At 38.4% G+C, this 19,492-nt stretch overlaps 1 pseudogene across 1 annotated transcript in view; it reads left to right on the top strand.

Moving 5' to 3' along the window:
- Positions 1-18,440, top strand: part of LOC144056351 (calmodulin-binding transcription activator 1-like) — a 77,902-nt pseudogene extending 59,462 nt beyond the window's left edge. The window contains exons 11-21 of the transcript XR_013295041.1: positions 2,334-2,482; positions 4,269-4,453; positions 4,529-4,607; positions 4,687-4,954; positions 7,106-7,614; positions 7,702-7,850; positions 7,931-8,181; positions 8,886-8,954; positions 12,196-12,341; positions 12,411-12,482; positions 14,568-18,440. The product of XR_013295041.1 is annotated as a calmodulin-binding transcription activator 1-like (transcript). The remainder of the gene's footprint in view (positions 1-2,333; positions 2,483-4,268; positions 4,454-4,528; positions 4,608-4,686; positions 4,955-7,105; positions 7,615-7,701; positions 7,851-7,930; positions 8,182-8,885; positions 8,955-12,195; positions 12,342-12,410; positions 12,483-14,567) is intronic.
- The last annotated feature ends 1,052 nt before the right edge of the window (positions 18,441-19,492 follow it).

Raw genomic sequence — 19,492 nt, 5'->3', positions numbered from 1 at the left:
GATCAAGCAGGTGGTCTGGGTTTTTTAATGCAAAGTCTGTGTTGGTAACACACGTGTTTCCTCAGCGACGCATGCCCTGATTTAACCGCGCGTGCGTGCGTTTGTGTGCGTGTGTGTGTGTGTGTGTGTGCGCGCGTGCGCCCCCCAGTCTGCGCGTTGCGCACTGCGGCAATGCGGCTGCACGGTCACAGCGTGCTGCATGCACGACTGAAGGGCAAAGACAATGTGTCTCAACAGCCGCCCCATTGACACCCCCAAACAGCCCGCTAAAGCTTGCATTCATAAACACGTCTCTGGACTTGAAACAGGATGTGCGCATTTTGGCGGGAATGCACGGCAGGTAAAACATAAAATGGATTAAAAGTTGGTCTGCACGCGGCGTTGTCACACGCCTGCCCCAGTTTCAGTTGGGAGTGCGGTCTTCTTATGCGTCGATGACGACCTAAACCTCCTGCTGCTCCAAAGTCTGGCGGGCTGATTTGAAGAGAAGAGCGCCGATGTTCTCTTCACACACACAACGTGCGCGTTCTCTCGCTCTCTCTTTCTCTCTTTCTCTCTCTCTCACCCCTCCCCTCTCTCGCTCTGTTGTGGAGAGTATCGACGTGTGTGTCGCACACTTCAAACTAACGCGATTGAGCAGAAACTGGAACAAAGAGACACTCGCCATTTGGGTTCGTAGATGATCTGATGTCATTTCATTTTAAAATTGATGTCTGGAAATTGCTGTTATGTGCTGCATGAGTCGAGTGTTTGTTGATTCAGGTGATGCCGTTGTACAACTGCTTTGTCTGGCAAGTGATTGCATTAAAGTCATCTGTTGTTAGATGACGGCTATTATGAAGATTAAATTCATGCAACGGTAGTCATTTTGTATACTTGTTGAATGTTTGAACTAAAAAAAAGAAAGAAAGGAAAGAAACCTCAGAGGTCCGCAGACCTAGAGAACAATAACTCTTTGACTGCCAGACGTTTTCAGAAAAGGGATGCCGTGGGTGCCAGCCGATTTAAGAATTTTTGACTGACCTTTCAAGGTCCACAGAAAATTATGTGTTTGGACTATGGAAACACACATACTACCAAATAAAAGATTGGACTCTCATCTTTCATCAGAAAAAAAGTGTTTGTTTCTACCTTATTCCGTTTTTCAGTAATCAACAATAGAAAATGGTTAGTTTCACCTCGGTTTTGAAAAAACGTCTTTTAACGTCTTTGGCACTCCTCCATAGGATTTTACTAAACGTTATTTAACGTTTTTGGCAGTCAAAGAGTTAACACTACAACAAGTGTGGGGAGGCTGTTTACCTCCTGGAGCTGCTCACACAATAGAAACCAATATTAAATGTGCTGTTTATGACTTATGTGTATGCCATGCACATTTTCTCCAATTGACCTGCGTAAGTATGTGTGTGCATTGACATTTTTTTTTTATTGCTGTTATTCTCTATGGCATATTTATAGATGGAAATTGCCTCCTTGAAAATGGATGTAAAATAGTCCAGGGACTATAACAATCTCATTAAAAGTATGAAGATTAGCAGTTGTATTAGCTGTGATGATGTTGTCCATGATGAGTTTTCCTAGCAAGGAATACAATTGCAAAAACAATAGTAAACTTCTGAAATCAAAAGTCTCACCAAGGAATAACTTTGAACATGCATTTATGGTGAAAAACAGCAGGCAGGCAGACTGGCTTGGGAAAAACATGGCCATTTATTTGCCAGTTGGCAATATCAATAAAGCAAAACAAATATATTGAATTGTTTTTAAATGTACAAAATGTGCCTGAAATGTTCTTCTTCTTTTGAACGTGCCTTTTTCTCCGTGGTTCAAGCTTTTTGTTTACATCAATAGGTGAACAGTGTGGTATTTGTCATATGATTGGCTTTTTATTCAGACCGATTGAAAATCTGTCCCTCCGATTGGTGGATTGGACTGTTTGGAGACGGGTCTTTGTGTCACTCACATGGCTCCTCCCTCTTTTTTTCCCCCCCCTCAGACTGTGTGCTACAGACAGCAGAGAGGAGAGGAGGGAAAATAAAGAGCCTGAGTGACATGATGTGCACTGCAGCAAACTGCAGCTGCACAGGAAAAAAAAGGGTCACACTCATAGCCATGTAAAAATATTCTTATCATAGTTTGTTGGTGGGTGTGCACACTTATATTACGTTTGCTTTCAAGTGCAGATTTAGACGCTGAATTGTTCTTGGGTGTGTGTAGGTTCATCCTTCTATAGCAAGCCCCAATAAGCAACCTTCCTTTAGGACTATATATCTTAAAACATACAATAAATATCGTTTTGGATAAAGCATTTATTGATGTCTTTTTTTCTGTAGATACCCAGTTCAGGATGTCCATCTTGGAGCGTCTGGAGCAGATGGAACAGAGGATGGCGGATATAACCAATCAAAACCCCAGCTCAGAAACTATGGCAACCAAGAGTGGCGGTGTCGAGGGAGGGGGAGCCACCGAACAGCAGTCTCAAGTAAGGCAAAAAAGAATTTCTTGAACATAATTGAACTAAAAAAGAAAAGCAAATCTGAACAGATATTTAAAATTTGAATGCTATTCAGAAGAGTGCCGATATCCACTAAGAATGAACAATCATCATTTTGATCATTGGGTTCATAGTTGATCATTAAGATTAGCTAAGATATGATCTGAAAACAATTTGTGTCACATTTTAGATTTTTTTCAGGAGCAAAAGGTCGCTGTTGTTTTTACAATATTGTATATAAACACAATACTAAACAACTAAACACAGTTAGCAACCAATACAGGTCTATTTTGACCTCTAATCATAACTTAAACATCTGATACTTGGGTCATTTATGTTCCTACTCACTTTTACACTGCAATCCGCTAAATGTATAATAAACTTATGTACCCAATTTTGAACTGCTCACATCTTAGTTGAAATACTCCTTTAAGGTGGTATCACTGAGTGGTGAGGGTTTGCGAACAAAGCAAATGTTTTTTTTAATTTTTTACCAGGGTTGGTAAAAGGTTGCAGAGATGTTTGCAAACATTTTTGAACATGTTGAACACTTTGCATCAAGAAAAGCTGACCGTTAAAACTGTTTATGAACGTGTGGCTAATGTCTTTGCAACCTTGAATGAACCCCGGCAAAAAACAAACAAAAAAACATTCTCTACGTTCGCACAACTTGATCATGTTCAAAATTTCTTGACAACAAGAAAGGTTGTTTGCAAACATTAAAAGTGTTTGCAAACGTCGTTTGCAAACATTAAAAGTGTTTGCAAACGTCGTTTGCGACTGTTTGTAACCTTGAATGGACCCTGAAGAAAAATCAACATTTGCAAGCCTTCGCCACTCAGTGAGAAATGGGCTTTAGCTGTTGAGACTGTCTTTTTTGTATCTGTATATCTGTTACACTACCCATTGGTGATTAGTACTAAATGTTTTATAAAGGAGACAACAATTCTATAAAGTGATTATTTTCTCATTAAAAAAAAACACTTGGCTTTTTTGAGGAAGTTAGGATAGATTAATGGCTTATCCATTTATTTCAATGAGGAAAGATGACTTGGGATACAAGCGTGGTCACAGAACAAATTAGACTGGTATGTCAATTTTTCATTTTTCAATTTGTTTTGCACCGAAAATGAACAGGTTCTTCGCTGGGCAAAGCCTTGTAGAAACGTCGCTAACCGTTTTGTGTAACACTGAAAACTAGGGGTGGGAATCTTTGAATGTCTCACGATTCGATTCAACTCCCATTTTTTGGGGTCTGAGATTCGATTCAGAATCGATTTTTGATTAAGAACGATTTTTGATTCAAAATGATTTGATTGACAATGATTTTTGCTTCAATCTATAGATGTGCAAGGAATTGTAATGATCTACTCCAGTCTGACTGGCTAATGCTAATTAGCGCGCTACTCGCGGCACTCTTATCGCTCAAAAGAACGGCTCCACGCTGAAAAAAACAACTTTTATTGGAATAACTTGATTGTGACTTTTTCCTTCTACTCTCTAATGTGGCTACAACTTAACAGTGTATTAGACCATGTGGAACCACACTGCCCCTCTGTGGCCAAACCGGGTACAACATGAACAGCGCTCCAAATAAAGGCACACACAGACAAAGGCAAGACAGTATAAAATAATTTAAATAAAATCGATTTTGGGACATTTAAAATCGATTCTGAATCGTACTAAATGAGAATCGCGCTTCGATTGTTTGGGCACACCTCTACTGAAAATAGGACAACACTTTAATTAATCACTGTCCCAATTTCGTCCCCAGACCTCTCCTGACCACAGTTCATTTGAGGGTCGTGTTGTGGTCGTGTGCGAGAAGATGATGTCGCAGCCGTGTTGGGCTTCCTCCAATCAGCTGGTCCACAGCAAGAACTCAAGAGGAATGACCTTATTGCATCTGGCTGCAGCTCAAGGCTACGCCGGGCTCATTCAGACTCTCATCCGCTGGCGGTGAGTAACAAAAAAAAAAAACAGCAGCGCGCTGAGAAGAATGCGGCTTTCTCACGTGACGATTTTGCTCTGCAGCACCAAGCATGCTGACAGTATTGACCTCGAGCTGGAGGTGGATCCTCTTAATGTCGACCACTTCTCCTGCACACCACTGGTGAGCGATGGATATCGCGATATACGCGGGTCCTCTCTCCATGTCTGTTTGTGTGACGACGTCCCGTTGGTCTCTCCAGATGTGGGCATGCGCTCTGGGTCATACCGATGCGGCACTGGTGCTTTACCAGTGGGACCCGAGAGCTTTGGCTATTCCCGATTCTCTGGGACGCTTGCCGCTCAACATCGCCAGATCTCGGGGCCACACGCGACTGGCTGAGCTTTTGGAGCAGCTGCAGCAAAGTCCTCAAGCGCCAAGTCAACCTGCTGACACGTGGATGGACAGGTGGAGAGGAGGCTCGGAGATCAGCAGAATAAACAATAGTCACTCCTCAAACCCAAATTCAGGTGGGGGAGACTGTCAATAAGCAGTACGGTTTGTTTTTGGTCGAGACATTTTTTGATTTTCCAGAAGAACGTGAGTGTGAGATTATGGGCAGCAAGACAATAATGTGCCAATGACGTCTCTTTTAAAGCAATCACTAAATAAATTAATAATAATAAATTAATAAAAAAAAAAAAAATTATTTCTTTCCTATAATATTAGCCACATAGGGGTCATATACATACAAAATGAACACAGTACAGTACTCGAAAAATGTTCGGGAGATTCAGGATGAGCTTAAAATGTCAAATTTTGTTTGACCTTCTCTAAACTTTTCAATGCAAATGTTCAGCGTTTCTGCGCTTTTTGCACTACTTGCTGTACTCTAAAGGAAGGATTTGCATATACTAATATAATCATATTTTTTAGGGATGTTTGATACCACTTTTTTTAGACTTATACCAGTACAAATATTCACATTTTGAATACTCACCGATACCGAGCACCAATACCTCTGGTACAAACCCAATTACAATGACGTTGGCACATTGTATTAAACCGAAATAAAAACAGAATACAATGATTTGCAAATCATGTTCAACCTAAATTTGATTGAATACACTACAAAGACGAGATGTTTAATGTTCAAACTGATCAATTTTATTATTCTTAGTAACTAATCATTAAGTATAGGTTGAACATGATTTTCAAATCCTTGTATTTGTTTTTTATTTAGGTTTAATAGATGATGGACGGGCAACTTCAATGGAATTGGGCTTGTACTTTTGATATCTATAATTTAATTTAATACAATGACAAACAATTGTGAAAAAAGGCCTTTCTTTCTGAAGCAGATGATAATTTGCTGATGTGTCAAACTGCTGTTCTATAGCGCCAACTACTGCTGAGGAGGAAGTATCGGTGGCTGGTATTTACAGCATCTATTAGTTCCTACTACTGATAAATATATATTTTTTAAGTATTATAAATATTATATATTACATAGTTTTTTTGTAGTTTGTAATTTTTTCATTTTCATTTCATTCATTTTGTCATTTAAAAAAAAAATTTGGGGGAGGGGGATAATTTCCCACATTTTCTCCTCATTTAAAACATATCTGTATATTAAAATGTGTCTTTTCACTGTTAGCGAATAATGTTGGTAATAAAATTATATTACATTTAATCACAGCTATACTGATAACTAGGGGTGTGAATTGCCTAGTATCTGCCGATTCAATTCGTATCACGATTCATAGGTCACGATTCGATTCGATACCGATTAATTCCAATACGAATCTATAAATTGATTATTACAAAAAATAAATACTCAAATTTAGAAGATACAAATCAATAAACTTGTACATGTACACTGTAAGATATGTATGAAAATGTATTTATTTATATTTTTTATTTTTACAGGTTGCAGTCTGTTTCATGTTTGAACAGCACTGAAATCAAATATTAAGGCTTAATGTTCCATTAATATAACATTCTTCCATGCTTAATGTGTGAATCCTAACCCTAAGTAAGACGTTTTGTTGAATATTCCCATAAAAAATTGATGTTTAAAAATCGATTCGAGAATTGCGCGCTGTAATATCGCCATATATTGCCGAATGGATTTGTTCTAACACCCCTAGTACCTACTACTGATATATATATATATATATATATGTATTTTAAGTATTATAAATATTATATATTACATATTTTTTAGTAGTTTGTCATATTTTATTTTAAAAAATTGTTTTGTTTTGGGGGATAATTTTCCCCATTTTCTCCTCATTTAAAACATATCGCGACTGAGTTTTATGAACAAAAAAAACATGTCTTTTCACTGTTAGCAAATAATGTTGGTAATAAAATTATATTACATTTAATCACAGCTATACTGATAATCTGGTAACCCATTTATTGGTAGCTTCAACTTATTAGTATGAGTAGTTTTTACTTTTTGTTGGATCCCACGTGAACTTTGGATTTACATTTATTTATGTAAATGTCAGTGGAATGGAAATACAATTTTTTTTTCAAAATGCTGACCCATTTTCTTTAAAAAAAAAAAAAGTCTTAGCCAGACTGAAGTAAAAACCAATTACATCTTATGCTCAGTGTAATGGGAATATGCATTCCATCGTACTAATATTCTGTCCTCATCCCACTCCTCCCAGAACTGAGGCGAGCTCGGACCGAGAGCCAGCCCAACAACCAGACCTGGAACCAAACAGGACACAGAGCTTCGCAGACAACCCAGGGAGAGCAAGGGGGTCCACCCCCAGCCAAAAGACTCAAACCCACCCAGCAACAACTCGCTAACTCAACCTCCAGCAACCTCAACACCCTCCCAAGCCACCGCAGCCCTCCCACTCACGCTCCCCCCCTCCCGCTTCCTCAACAAACCCAACATCCCAACCTCAGCAACCGCAGCACATCTCCTGCCAGCTTCAGTCCTGACAGTCCTCAGCTCCCCAGCCCCTCCTTCTCCCACCTGCAGGCCAGGATAGGGGCATCTGGAGGAGGCACCAGGTGGAGCCTGAGACAGACCCTGGGGCAGCGGAGCTTAGCCAGGCGGATTCTAGGGAAGGAGCGACTGGCTGTTCACCTGCGCCAGAGAGTCCTGTCCGATCGGGGCGAGGAGGCGGAGCTGCTGACCTATCAGGATAACGCAGAGGACTTGCAGGTTTTTGTTTGTTTGTGATGTGAGCCCAAATTTGATTCAGAAGCGATCTTCAGATATATACTGTATAAATGTGTGTGTGTGTTGCAGATGGACATTTCGATGCTTGCTGATCACATCATGGAGACATCCACTGCCCGGCTTAAACAGGAGGATATGGAGACCGAAGCAGACTCCGGAAGGGTGGGCCTCGGCGGTGATGTCAGACTACTGTCTGGTTACCTCGCTGAGGTGGAAAGGTGCGTTAAACCGTTATAATCTGATAAAAAAAATTCTACACTTTATTTAGACATGTGCTTTGCATCCTGCTGCTCTGCAGGTTCCTAAATGCCAAGCCCCAGATTCCCGGCCCGAAAGCAAACTCTCACTCAGGGCCTGAAGGTGAGCAGTGTCCTCAAAGCAAAGCAAGTCCTCCCAAACCCCAAAACTGACTGCAACTCCTTCCTCTCTGCAGCTATGAAAGCGGAACGGTTGAAAACGGATTCCTCCTTTCTTGCCATGACAGAAGCAGAGCAGAGAGAGCTGTGTGAGACCATCAGGAATGCTCTGCACTCCCTTAGAAAACACAAGGTATCCATTTAGGGGTGGGAATCTTTGAATGTCTCACGATTCGATTCAGATTATTGGGTGTGCGATTCGATTCAGAATCGATTTTCGATTAAGAACCATTTTTGCTTCAAAATGATTTTGATTGACAATAATTTTTGCTTCAATTTATAGATGTTCAAGGAATCGTAATGACCCACTCCAGTCTGACTGGCTAATGCTAATTAGCGCGCTACTCGCGGCACTTTTATCACTCAAAAGAACGCCTCCATGGTGAAAAAAAACAACTTTTATTGGAATAACTTGATTGTGACTTTTTCCTTCTACTCTCCAATGTGGCTACAACTTAACAGTGTATCAGACCGCGTGGAACTACACTGCCCCTAAGTGGCCAAATCGGGTACAACATGAACAGCACTCCCAATAAAGGCACACACAAGTAAAAGGCAGACAATATAAAATAATTGAGATAAAATCGATTTTGGGACATTTAAAATCGATTCTGAATCGTACTAATTGAGAATCGTGATTCTTGTGAGAATCGATTTTTTGGCACAGCCCTATATGCATTAGCTTGTACAACCCCAACTGCAATTTCGCATCATGTTACACTGAATACAAATTCTTCTATTGAATACTCTTGCCGTCATGTATCTGTTTTGCGTGATACATGTTTGCTTGCTTGCATGAGCGGCTTTTATACAAATTCTTACCATCACCCCCTTCAGGGTCCTATTCAGGAACAACGCAAAGAGATTGCAGCAGTGATTCAACGCTGCTATAAGAGATACAAGCAGGTATGATTCAATGTTCAGAAAGTATTAAACTGACCTACATTAAGGTACTTGGTTTAAGTTTAGCCAAAACTTGCAATTCTCTTTCTCTCTTTTTTTTTTTAACTGTACTTTATTTCAGTGGTTCTCAAACTGGAGTCCGGGGATCCATAGCTCGGGGGTGGACAAAATAGTTTTAATTAAATTATTATGTTGTATCATTTTAGAAAGCACATAACTACATATGGGGATTGGCCAACCAATAAGATATTTACTTTTTTCCTATCATGACTTTGGGGCAATTAAAACAGCTGATATGATTGTGATATATCATCACATAAATCCCATGCTTAAAGAATCTTTTTTTTTAAAGCCCTATGATTGTAGGCATGAAGTCAAAAAGTCTTTTAGAACAAGAGCTATACTTTTTCATGAATATAATTCTTTAACAAATAAATGTAAAAGGCATAACATTAAACGTATAATCCAATTATTAACTTATTCACTGCCATTGACGGTTATAGACGTCAAATATTAATTTGAACTATTTCTATTAGTTTAACGTTTTTTTACACTTTTGTTAACAAGAGTATGAAAACCTAGAATTTGTTATTGTACATTTAGAACAGATATAACATTTGTGATTAATCGTGAGTTAACTCGTGAAGTCATGCAATTAATTACGATTGAAATTTAAATTGCCTGACGCCCCTAATTTTTTTTTTTTTAAGTCAGGCGATTACTTTTTTTTAAAATTGTAATTAATCACATGACTTCAATAGTTAACTCATACATTTTTGTATCTGTTCTAAATGTACAATAAAAAAAATTCTAGGTTTTCATACTCTTGTTAACAAAAGTGGAAAAAATGTTAAACTAATAGAAATAGTTCAAATTAATTTTTTACGTCAATGGCAGTGAATGAGTTAAAATGTGACTTTCTTTCCCTGTTAAATTTGACTTTAATATCATAATAGTACATCTTTATCTTGGAATCATAAGACTTTATTCTGAAAAGACTAGAACTTTTAATATCGACAAAATAAGTCTTTGGTCTTTAATTTTATTTAACTATTTTAATTATTATTATTGTTATTGTTATTATTATTATTATTGTTATTATTATTATTATTATTATTATTATTGTTATTATTATTTTGTAACCTTATGACTTTTTTTCCTCTAAAGTTTGAGAATCCCTGCTTTAGTCAGTTGAAGTGGTTTTATTTTAATCCAATTTTAACACAAAATACATATTGGGCAGAACTGTTGCCATTCTTTTTCAGCTAAACAGGCAAAATTCTGAGTAACATTTAACATTAGCTATGATACTGCAAAAGTTTAAATTGATGTGACACCGCACCTGCAGAAAGGAATAAGATCCAAGTCACTTTGCGTATGCCCGGCTCTTTTTGCAGTCTACATTCCATTTTTATTTTATTGTTATTGTCAACTTATGACTTAACCATGTTGTACTGAGCAGCCTGGGCAGAGATGCATGCACCAAAAGACCCACCGCATGGCAAGTTTGCTCAGACACCAATCGGGTGTGCAGGGGTCTGCGGGCATTTTTTTTTAGGAGCGGCAATTTAAAACAATTTCTGTTGTATGTTATGATTTCTTTATTTTTTTATTGTCAGCTGAGCAGCCAAGACACAGACGGCTTGAACACTTTGCACGTCCTTATTTTTCCTCTGTCATTGCTGGTTCCTGTCTGTTGTCGTCACAAAGAAAGAAATACCCATGAAGTAGTTGGGTGATCAAGAGTCCTGTAATTAATGTATTAATTTAGCCGGTTGAAAGAATATCCTTATTTTTATTCATTTAGTTCATTAAGTAATTGTAGGTAATTTATTGTAAATATTAAAATAAAATAAAAATATGTCTTCAACAATTACACTGATACGTTTCACAATTTCTTTTAAACAAAATTGAGCATTTACTTGATATACTGTACTTGATGTCCAGGTACGAGAAAGCCGCAAGAAGCAACAGTAGTGGAACAAAAATGACTAGTAAGACAGTCGTTCAACTAGTAAGGACAAAGAGCATGAACCTTAACTGCCATTGACGGCTATTGACGTCAAAAATTCATTTGGACTATTTCTATTAGTTTAACATTTTTTCCACTTTTGTTAACAAGAGTATGGAAGCCTATAAATGATTGTACATTTAGAACAGATATAAAATCTATGATTAATCGTGAGTTAACTCATGAAGTCATGCAATTAATTACGATTAAAATTTTCAATCGCCTGATGCGATTTAAAAAAAGAAAAGATTATTTAAAAAATATCAATTTGCTGTATGTACATTTTAACATATTTTATTCACTTGTGTATTTCAGAATTTCAATTTGTTATCCATGTAATTTCAAAGAGTCCTAAATGCAATGTACTGTAAAGTGTTTACTGTAATGTCATACCATACTGTAGCTCTTTAGTGCTCTCTTGTGTTAAACGTCAATGAGCTTTTAGAGCGCATTATCAGACAAAATGGATGTGGAAGCGAGGAGAACTCTGCAAAACATTCATCCTTAATAAGGTAAATGAGTTATGAAAGCTTTTAGAAGCAGCAAATGAATGCATTTGCAACTTTAACTCATTCACTGCCATTGACGGTTATAGACGTCATAAATTAATTTTAGCATTCTCTATTAGTTTAACATTTTTCCCCTCATTTTTGTTAACAAGAGTGTGAAAACCTTGAATTATTTTTGTACATTTGGAACAGAAATAAAAATTGTGATTAATTGTGAGTTAACTAGTGAAGTCATGCGATTAATTACGATTAAAATCCTGACTCCCCTAATTTTTAAATATTTTTTTCTTTAAAAAAATAATAATAATAATTTTAATTTATTTATTACAATCTTTTTTTTTCTAAGAAAAGATTATAAAAAAAATTAGGGGCATCAGGCGATTGAAATTTTTAATCGTAATTAATTGCATGACTTCACGAGTTAACTCACGATTAACCACAAATTTTATATCTGTTCTAAATGTACAATTAAAAAAATCTAGGTTTTCATACGCTTGTTAACAAAAGTGAAAAAAAATGAATATTTGACGTCTATAACCGTCAATGGCAGTGAATAAGTTAAACTGGATATCAAGGATATCGAATAAATGCTCAACTGATTTTCCGTATACAATACAGTATTGCACAAGCTTTTCTTCTTTTTTTTTTACAGTCTGTGTTTTTCCAGGAGTGTAAAATTTCCAATTTACTTTTGAATGAAGCTCGACAACATTACTGCTTTCAGTATGCACTTTATAAGAGGATGACCCTGGCAGCCATCCTGATCCAGAGTCGTTTCCGGAGTTTCCATGAGCAGAGGAAGTTCCAACAGAGTCGCAGAGCAGCAGTCCTCATACAGCAATACTACCGCTCCTACAGACACTCCCTTAGGTACGAAAAACATGAAAACACACGCCCATGCTCGCCATCGTTCTCTCACACTCCCGCCTTTGCCCGCAGCAACCTTTTGACTAAAAAACAGAACCAGGCTGCACGCAAGATCCTGAGGTTCCTGCTCCGATGCCGCCACAGGTGAGCCATGAAGTTTGGCTGTGACCCAGGAGCACACACACCATGCACATTGCCCACACATACGTTGACAGCCCACTGCCGCGCGGGCATTGGTGCTAACAGCTGCTGTTGTTTTACTGTTCCTGCGAAGCCCTTTGATGGACCATAGGCCCCTGAAGCGGGTGAGTCTCCTCCCCCTCTCTTCTCTGGCTCTTTCTCTCTCTCTCTCTCTCTCCTGGTGGAGGATGCCTGTTTGCATGTGGGGGGAGGAGAGGATCCTCTCTCTACCTCCCTTCCTCCCTCCCTCCCTCCCTCGCTCTTCTGTCTGTCTCGTCGAGGACTGCGGAATGATGCTGCTACTTCTGCATGACTGACAGATAGATAGAGGAGCACTCTCGCACACGGTCTTCCTGGGGGCATGACATCAGTCGGGGACTCAAGTGTCTTGCTTGTCTCCTTTTTTTTTTGTGCCTTGAAGGGGGTGGGCAGGATTTCCGGGGTGGCCATTTGCCCAGGAAATAGCCTGTGGATAATGACCAGATCAGGGGTCACCAACCTTTATGAAACTGAGAGCTACTTCCTGGGAGCTACCGGTTTGATATGCACTTCTGAAATAAGGAATGTGTTCAAATAAAGGTATTATTATGATCTGACATCTTTAATCGGCTGATAGTGCTTTTTAGTTATTTATTTTTTCACACATGAACACACTACAGCATAAGACAATGATAATAATCTTCAACGCCCTGCAACTACCCCCAGAAAAGGGCGGAAAATCTGACATTTTTTGCCAATTTTCCTCTCCGTTGCAAAGTTAATGGAAAAAGTAAAGGGCAAAGTATTGTAAAACTGACAAATGTTCAGCCTGTACTTCATATTTTAATTGTTGTAAGAATTAAGAGAGTAAAAATGTGTTATTTTGTTTGATTTTTTTAGTTTTTTTATGTCAAAGGGGAAGTCGAAACAAGGTATTCTGATTAATCTTGCTTTTTTTTGTATCATATGAATGAAGTCGCAAAATCCACGGCCATTTTCACAGTTACTCAAGTAACGACCAATCACGGCTCATCTGTTTTCTGAAGCTGAGCCGTGATTGGTCGTTACCTGTGTCTCGAGCAACCGTGATGTCATTTTCAGTCGACAGCAAGTGGTAAAATGGCTGCCCCCTGAGATGGATAAGAATGGGTGGATTTTGCTACTTATTCATATTGCACAAACACAATATTATTCAGAATGCCGGATTTAGACTAGTGACGGCACATACTACATATTGTAGTAAAGAAACCTTTTGGGTTGACTTCCCCTTTAACTCATTCACTGCCATTGACGGCTATAGACGTCAAAAAATTCATTTGAACTATTTCTATTAGTTTAACATTTTTCCCACTTTTGTTAACAAGACTATGAAAACCTAGAAAAAAATGTTTATTGTAAAATTTAGAACAGATTTGTTAACTAATGAAGGCATGCGATTAATTATGATTTTAAAAAAATTACTCCCCTGACGCCCCCAAATTTTAATAATCTTTTCTTTATAAAAAAAAAAGATTATTAAAAATAAAATAAAAATAATTACAATTGCTTAAAAAAAAGACTATTAAAAATTAGGGGAGTCAGGCGATTAAAATTTTGCGTAATTAATCGCTAGTTCACTAGTTAACTCACGATTAATCACAAATTTTGTATCTGTTCCAAATGTACAATATTTTTTTCTAGGTTCTATACTCTTGTTTACAGAAGTGGAAAAAAATGGTAAACTAATAGAAATAGTTCAAATGAATTTTTGACGTCTATAGCCGTCAATGGCTGTGAATGAGTTAATTAATCTTCCGATTAATTGGTTATCGGAATTTTATTCAGGATCAGCATCAAGCTAAAGAAATAACCCATATATGTCCGGCTGTAGTTACAATGACCAATTAATTTACGTTAATACACTAATCATGTTATGATTTCTCATGATAATATCTATATGCAACGCTGTAAATCTCTGCTAGTGTTTCCATTTTCGTTGGTGACCCCTGCTGTAGATGGAAACAGACATGAAGACATGCACAAACACAACAGCAAACTCTAATGTGTTTCCGATGTGTGTTTTTACACCAGGGTCAGAGAGCAGAAAAAGGCCAGGGGTCCTGAGAGCCCACCGCCAGGCCCCACCCACAGCCCACTAAGCCTGTGAGCACCCCCTGCCCCCTCCCTTTCTTTTTCTTTTTCCTCTCCAAACTCTACCCCTCCCTGCCCCTTCCATTCTCTCCTCTCCCTTTTTCGCTCGCCCTCTATCCTGTCTTCTCTCAAGAGGAAGAAGCTTCCCAGACGGAGGACAGGATAGGTGTCCATCATGGCAGCTCAGACAGACGGACTACTCGGGCCAGCCCAGGGATCTGGCTCGGTCCGCAGCACTGACCCTCCTCCGCAGTTCCACTGGGAGGCCATCGCATTAACCTCATGGCATTCTTTGCACTCTTCATGGGTATGTTTCCAAACGGGAGGAAGCGGATGGCGGGTGGCGACCGGATGTGGTGAAAGGCTTTTCAAGCTCGCTCACTCGCCAAAGGCATCTCAGACTTGCCGAACGAACTCATGCAAAACCCGTTGCGTTTTGTACCCAAACACTGATCCATGAAAGGATAAGAAAACATAAACCAAAAAACTCACATCTCTGTTGCATTTGCATGCAAGTTCTTTCTCGGTTCTTTTTGCTTATTCCTCCTCCCCATCATGCCGAAGACCTCTCGAGGCGAAGCATCCTGTTAACGCGGCATAATCACAATATCACCAAGCAGTCTGACTTCACATCGCTTACAAACCTACCAATCAGTCACCCGATCAAAAGGGGAGGAACCACTTGAATGTAAGAGGAGCGTTGTTTCCGTGAGGGCGGGGGTGGGTGTGTGAATTAACGATGTCTTAATTTGTTACATGGACTTTGTATGGAGTTTGTTCTCTGAGGCGGCGCTTTGCCCGCCCGCGTGGTGTCTGTGTTCGTTCAATTCAATGCATGTGTTTGAGCCGCGAGCTCCTGCATGCTTGCCAAACTGCTTTCGTGTCGTTTCTTTTGTATTTCTATGTGGAGTTGTGTCTCACTGTTCTCATCGACTTATCCTTGCCCTGCGTAATGTGAATTGTGTAAGGACAAATGACATATTTTGGGTGCTTTTTTTAAAAAAAAAACAACAACAACAAAGTTTATTTATTTAGGGGTCTAATTATTTATTTAAGAGTGGTTAAGCTTGAGACTGGTTTCCCCCCTTGTGTGCTAAAATATGACATGTTGCGGTGGTTAAATGTCTCTGTTGGTTTGTTCTTTGCGTGACCCTCTAAATCCTAGCTGTGGTTTTGAGGAAAGAGTAACATACAGTAACATTGCCTTGACTTCTTCCTGACTCTGAGAGGTCTCTATGCTTGCTCTGTACAGGACACGGGTCCAGTACCTTCCCCGATACAGGGCATTGATCCCCATGTTAGCCCATACGGGCAATCAAATCCATATTTTGGACTATTGCATATTCCTGTATATAAACTGACGAGGTAAGGGGATACGAGGACCCTGAAACTTTTTCATAAGAGGACTGTATTTAAGATTATAAATTATTTTACTCCCATAATGAGAACTTAACATAGAGACCTGGCTACACAGGACGGCTGTATTGCTTGTACATAATGTAGATATTACAAACTGAGTAATGTGCATGATATTTAAGACGCAGAAACAACAAAATGAACATGTTAGTGGCTATGGACTGTGAGAGGATTTTAACGGCTTCACTTTAAGAGTATCCAGTATAAGTGTTACTGAAAAGAACATTTTGTTCAAGCATGCAAATGAAAAATCTAATGTTAGAATTAAATAAGTGGGAAAACAAAGTTAGCTGAAACAATGATTTTTCAGACGAAACATTTACACGTCGTGCTTTTGTTCCTTGGCTCGCAAAAATCAAACACTTTTTGCCAGTAGTGCCAATTATTATGAATGCTATTTTGCCTAATACTTTTTTTTGTTGGGGGGGAAAAAACAACACCCAAAAGATATCAGTAAGATGCACAGAGGCAACACACAGACTATAAACAGTAGACAAGATAGTAAATAGCTCAACAGTAGTTTGACTAGAGGATGACATTGAAGATGCAATTGTTGAAATAATGGTGATGAAGATGCTGACAAAGTTCATTTAAACGTGAATGCATTGACCCAAAAAAAAAAAAGGCAAGAAGAGGGTGCTACATTCTTTACAATGTGGTTGTGCTTCAGCAACATACTACCTTTACTTTCAACCATTCTCACCATTCAGTCAAACAGAATGTCTCCTTCCCACTCCTGGCATATCATTTCGGTCCTTTTTCTCGTCATCGTCACTGCCGTTATCTAACACGTGCTTACGCACTCTGGAAAGCTCTGTTTAGGAAGTGCCTGATCAATAACAGAAAAGTGCAAGTTCATATCAGGAAAAAATATTGTATGTTCTCCGAATGGCTGCCAGTTTCCTTTTTCTTTCTTCTTAATGGTGTGTTAAAAAAAAATTAAAAAAAGATAACAGTGTTGGACTTGATTCGAGTTATCGCAAGTTACGTGCACTCATTTTGAGGTTGGCTCATGATCATTTTTGCCCGCTTGCGTGGGCGCATTGTGCAGTATTAGAACCATGAAGTCTCTGAATTGTCTTCATGAACTAGAGCTTGTGTTTCCCTGCACAGGTTCACATGGAAATGCTCTTGTAGCATTATAAGAACGCACCCGTTTTACAGACGACAAAAGGACTCTCCTGTACACTCGTTCCCATTCTCGCTCTCTCTCTTTCCTCTCATCCCATGTTTCGCACTCTCTCTCACACACACACACACAAGTGCAAACAGTCAGAAACACAAGAAGGCCACAGTCTTTCTCTCTGTGCTTATGTCTTCGGGAACAGGTCAATCTCTCCCTTAGATTTTACTCAGGGTTGAAGAACAGGGAGATGATATGTGGAGTGTCACTAACTCATTGCTAACACACAGCTTTGTGTATTCCATACGTTAGGGATACTCCGGTTTGTTTGTCTTATCAATTAAGAGTCCTCTCATTTTCTAATGGGCTTCATGACTGGCCCTCTCCCATGCATATGGTCTCATTTTGTGAGGCAGTGAATGTGATCTGTTTGCTTGATCTAATCTGTAAACGTGTGTCATTTTTTTCTACAAGAAAAGAAAAACAAGTATTGAGTGATTTCTAATAGTCATAAACGCACAAGATAAATACAAAAAAAAAAAAATTCAAAATGCTGTAAGTTGCAGCCATGTGTTACCTTGATTGAAACACTAGTAAGTCTAGTGTTATATATTTGGAAGATCTCTCAAATGTGTTCTCAAACAAACTCTCCTATATCACCACAACTCCTTTTAGATTCTCAAAACACACACACCGCAATATCCTTGCGCACAGAATGGCTAACATAGAGATCACTATGTGTTTATGGAGAGGATGTTGACTGGTTTAAACAAAAAACGAAAAAAAGATATGAGTGAGACAGTTTCTGGCAGATGTGCGGAGATGGCCTCTGTTTCCCAATGGTGCGCCTGGAAAATGAATGGTACCTGTATAACCTTTTATGCCTTGTCTCTGAGGCGGCGTGCCCAAACACCACATTGCATGCTAGAATGGTAGACCCTCATAGATAAGCTGAAGCTTAGACCTGTCCACTCCCCCGTCTTCCCTCTGTCTCATCTCCTCCTGCTCTATTCCAACCTTGCCTGCTGTTGTGTTCTCCATGCCGGTCATTCCTCTTCTTTTGTAGCCGACTTTGACTTCCTATGTTCTACTTTTTGGGTTTGCATGCACAAGCATCACAAAACTGTTGATGTTTTTAAGAGAATATTTTGTTGCTGAGGCCATGCAAAGTGTTTTGAATATTGCCCTTATATGTGGAAAATGTCCTCTGAATGCTTTACATAATTTCTGCTGTAAAATGAAATCAGAATAAAAAAAGAAAATTTGCACTTTAATGTGGCTTCGCCTGATATTTGTTTAAGATTTATGTTGCATTACAGGTGAGAAAACGTTTTCCGTTATCGGGGCCATTTGAGTTATAAAGTCCTCTTAGGACCACGCTAACAAAAGATGCAGCGGTCAAACAAATGTAATAATATGGTTCACTTTCACTTCTCACACTGCACTCACACAATTAATGAAATGCTACAAAAAAAAAGAGCAACCAGTGACTGTTAGTAATTTATATACATTAAATGTTATTGACATTCTAAAAAGAATATGTACATCAGAGAATATCTACAAAGCTAGAATAATAATGCTACATGGTAATTTTTTCCGGAATGCTGAATTTATGAATATTAGTTGAGTAGAGTGTTCCTTGTTCCTTTTAAATTCTTCATTACAAACAAAACCTGAGAATCACTTAACTAATTTAGTGTTATTGATAACAGGTGTTCCTTTATAAAACTGAACCTGAAAGTGTGACTCGTTAGCATGTCCCATTAGCTTTTTGGAAATAACTTGAGAATTATATACTGTACCACGCAAAATAACATACATACTAGATTACATTTGATTCACTCTCTTCAAAACAAAAAACAAAAACCCATGTACTGTACTATGATCAATTTTATATATCTTGTAATAAAGTTTCTGATCCATAAACGTTAATATTTATCATCATTAATCAACTCCATTATTATTATTATTAAAAATATATATATATTTTTTTAACTGAAATTGATAATTTTTTCAGGTCTCTTGAAATCATTAATGTAGATTGATAATTGATATGATTGATTTGAGTGATTCATTCAGAATGTTCAAAGAATATCTCCAGGCTCTCAATCTAATCTATAAGGGCTTCAAACAAGAGTGTGAGTGAATGGAGAAGATTGTGTTGGTTATGAATGTACAGTATTATTGTTTTATGTCCTCTGTATGTTTCACATATGTTGTTGATTGACAATAAAAGCATACGTTTATGTATTTTACAAATGACTATCAACATGAATATTATGCACCATTTCATCAACATAGTCTTTTGAATGAGTATACTTGCTTA

This window comes from Vanacampus margaritifer, chromosome 8 (genome assembly GCF_051991255.1).
Source record: "Vanacampus margaritifer isolate UIUO_Vmar chromosome 8, RoL_Vmar_1.0, whole genome shotgun sequence".
Classification (NCBI taxonomy): Eukaryota; Metazoa; Chordata; class Actinopteri; order Syngnathiformes; family Syngnathidae; genus Vanacampus; species Vanacampus margaritifer.
The sequence above is the reverse complement of the archived record's forward strand: the minus strand, read 5'-3'. Positions and strand labels throughout refer to the sequence as shown.